We start from the raw sequence: 3,952 nt of genomic DNA, 5'->3' as shown, positions 1-3,952 counted from the left end.
CGAAACAATACCTTGAGCGTGCCCGCGCCTTTTACTCTATACTAGAGCGCGCCCGCGCCCCTTCTAAAGAAAGCTTGATTCACAAGTTAGTCACATGCTCTCTTTTTGTTCAAGTTATTTTTACTATTTAGTGTTTCGAACTTCTTCAATACACTGAGATCGCGTATCAAAGACGTTATTCATACGCGTAGCAAGGAGGCATCCAGGTATTCCTTCTTTCACTCCTCGTCTCTTCTGTCAGAGGAGTTTTAATTCTAGTATATTAGGTTGTTGTTTGACTGCTGCTAGTGGTTTTTTTCATATTGGCCTCGTATGAGATTAAGGCTCGGTAAGAGTAAACCATCTAACGTTATCTATCGTAAACATCAACGCACACGCTTATCTTGAATATCACACACTACACCTGCATTAATAGCCGAAGAAACAGAGGCTCCTCTCTCTGATTTTTACAAAGCCCTAAACGATAGCCTTAAATCATACATCGTTCTTGCAGACCCAATGGGGGATTTTTGAATTCTCCCGAATATATTTAATTTGTTATCGGTTTTTCATGGGTTAGACCACGAGAAGCCTTATCAGCATATACGTAGGATAGAACAAGTTCTTACCACATTTCATCATCCTACCGTAGGTTCGGAACAAATTAAACTAAGAGTATTTCCTTTCACCCTAGCCGATAAGGCGACATCTTGGTTAACAGCCCAAACGCCTAATTCTGTGGACTCATTGGCCAACTTGTTCAATTATTCATGGAACAGTTTTACCTACTATTGAAGGCAGATGAAATACTTCAAAAGATTCATTTCTTCTGCCAAAATCCTCATGAATCCTTTTCAGAGGCTTGGAATCGTTTCACTGATCTTCTCATTGAATGCCCGCATCATAACCTTGCTAAAGACACACTTGTTCGTGCCTTTTTCAAAGGGCTTTTACATTATCATAAAGAGGTTCTTGATATAATGACTGGGGGTAGTTTTCTTAGTAAAGGAGCCTCAAAGGCTTATAAGTTTTTAAAAGATCAATCTAAGCATAATAATAACTAGGGGGATAATGACATCCCCCGCTCCGCTAATTCTTCTTCTACAGTTAAGGCTGCCAGTATGTTTGAGGTTAAATCTGATCCCGAGCTTAGAACTCTAATCAAATCCCTCACAAGAAAGGTAGAAGTCATTTCTATTCAACATAAGCCTACTCATGTCATGAACATTAACTCTCTTCCATGTTATTTCTGTTACAGCCTTGAGCATACCGACTCATATTGTCCTCTTATCTATGAACAACTATCACAACCACCATCACAGTCGGATAATATTTGCTCTATTAATAGCCAACCTAGCGCACCTTGGAGACAAAACCCCAACTTCGGTTGGCGAAATAATCAACAAGTTACACCCTCTGGGGTTTACTAATCAAAATGTTAGGCCAGCAAAAAATTACAACCAAGCTCCATCAAGACAAGGACAAGGGAATTATAATAATTACAATAATTATAATAATAACAATAGAGGTATCGTACTGGTTAATAATAACTATCACAACCCATCCGCTAAGTTTCTAAAAGAATTGTGCACTACTAGGCAGAAAACAAACATTCCAAAAGACGCATTTTTAACTGAACAGTTTTCCACTCTATCTGAACATAATGGAATCGTTAAGTACAAGGACCCTGGTCGTTCTATTGTACAATGCACCTTAGGGGATACTCACACGACGACTGCGCTATTAGACCTGGGTGTGAGTGTTAACTTATTCCCTTATTATCCATATAAATAAATAGGTCTACAAGAGATGCAACCAACTAAAATGACGTTGCAATTAACTGATCGTTCTATTAAATATTCTAAGGGTGTGGTTGAAAACATGCTGGTTAAAGTTCAAGATTTTTACTACCCAACAGACTTCGTTATCCTCAACACAGAAGTCGCTAACAACTCTGTTCCTATCATCTTAGGGTGTCTTTTTTTGGCAACTGCCAACGTGATAACTGTAAAATGAATAGTTTACCTACGAAATGAACGATGAATTCAAAACGTAAGTAAACTAAAACTGATCTTTTATCTCTTTTATGTTTATCAAAGCTTCTACTCTCGATGCGAATTGCACTAAGTGGAGTAGGAAGTTCGTTCCACTCCTAGTTCCCTAGCATGGATTGTTTTCTAAGTCTAAGAAATCAGTCTTAAGTCTAATGAGAGCTTTACAAAATGTTATGCTAACAAGACGCGTTAATTTAAATAACGAGATATAATAAATAACAAGATAAAATATAAACTAAAGTTAATCTCTTAAAGCTTCTACGAAATACGATTGTTTGAATCTAGATTAATAAATTATAGGGAATTGAATCCACCTCGAATCCAACTTAACGACCTGGCGTAGAATGTTGTATCTCAATTCTCCGCGTTCTTACGGTGAGAATTTCGAGTTCTAATCCCTAGTGTTCATGGCATTCCTACTGGGATACTAACTAGCATGTGAGGTCGTCCACCCATTCTCATGGCTTAAAACACGACCTTCTAGAGTGGAATAGATTCTACAACCAATTCTATACTAACCACTAAGTTTTCATCAAGGCTTCATCAACCCCTCTAATGGAGGTTTTAGCCTTGATTCATCAAACTAACATTTCCCATTGAATCTAAACTAAACATAATGTAAGAAATTGAGATTTACTTAATTAAACAATAATGAATCTAATTTAATGGTTTGGAATGAAATAAGAACAAGAATTGAAATTAGATCTAGAATGGAAATGACCAAATTGAAATTGACAAACTAACTATTTTATTTATCTAATCAATCAAGAACAATGATTCAAAGATTTAATCTAAAAGCGAGGAATTGAAATGGAACTAAAACTTAATTAATTAATAAAATTAGATCTAGAATTCTATATATTAATTTAGGTCTAACTAGCTACCATTAACAAAGAGCTAAGCTTTTGTTTTTATACATTCAGATCCAAAAATCGTGCATGGGCTTGGAGCCATGTTTTGGGCCAGAGAATCGGGCCCAAAACCCCAGTCTTTCGATCAAAAGGCCTCTTCAGCTGCAGTTTGCTTCAACAGACTTTTCGTCCACTTATGCTCCTCTGATTGAGCCAAGGCTTGAACCATTGGAAAGCTCTTTCCGAGACGGTCGTTTTGACATAAGGTAGGCCCAATTCGAGGTCTGAGTCTAAAGATATGGTCTTCGGAAGTTCTGTTGACTTTGTGCATTTTTTACGCGCGTGGACTTTGACTTTTCATCTTTTGACCGGGCTTTACAAAGGCTTTGTCTTCTTGAATCTTGGCCTTTAATCACCGAACTCCTTAGTAACCAACCATTGCTCCTTTATCTCATCAAAGTGGCACATTCACACATAATTGACTTTGAAGCCGAAATACATAAAACACGTGTCGGTATTAACTCTTACTTATTACTCACATAATTGGTCTAAAAGTATGATCTGCTAAGGGGTTAAAACTACAGTTTTGGGCTCTTATCAACCACCCCAAACAGCATTTTGCTTGTCCTCAAGCAAATATGAGAAATTAGCATAAGTGACCAAAAATGGAGTTCTATCTACTCGCGTCTCGTGAGTGCGATTGCATTGACCATATCTGACAAGGCCTTAAACCACTAGGAATTCCCTAGTGGGCCGAGTTATAGCCTCGTGAGAGTTTTCGATGAAGGTACTCACAAACTTCATCTATACTAGAGCGACTAAGAAATAAAACTATTGTTTTCTCCTTCATGTCTCAACTATCTATACATCTCACTAGCAAATACATAAGAATAACCCGGTCGAGGAACCCTAAGCTAATATATGCATAATAATCAATCATCTAAAATAAACATATAACAATGAGTAATACTATGAAATGTAATAGCAGGTCCGTTTTGAAAACTTCGGAATAGCCTCCTTAAGTAGGTCCTCACATAAATGTCAAGACAAAAACCACTCGATTTTTCC

The 3,952-nt window shown here is 37.3% G+C and overlaps 1 non-coding gene across 1 annotated transcript; it reads right to left on the bottom strand.

Moving 5' to 3' along the window:
• Positions 1-785: 785 nt before the first annotated feature.
• Positions 786-889, bottom strand: LOC147479574 (small nucleolar RNA R71). The gene has a single exon (XR_015207125.1). It is a non-coding gene; the product is annotated as a small nucleolar RNA R71 (small nucleolar RNA).
• Between the last annotated feature and the right edge of the window lie 3,063 nt (positions 890-3,952).

Source organism: Coptis chinensis, chromosome 8 (assembly GCF_015680905.1).
Source record: "Coptis chinensis isolate HL-2020 chromosome 8, ASM1568090v1, whole genome shotgun sequence".
Classification (NCBI taxonomy): Eukaryota; Viridiplantae; Streptophyta; class Magnoliopsida; order Ranunculales; family Ranunculaceae; genus Coptis; species Coptis chinensis.
Note: the sequence above shows the minus strand (reverse complement) of the source record. Positions and strands in the feature narration are given on the sequence as shown.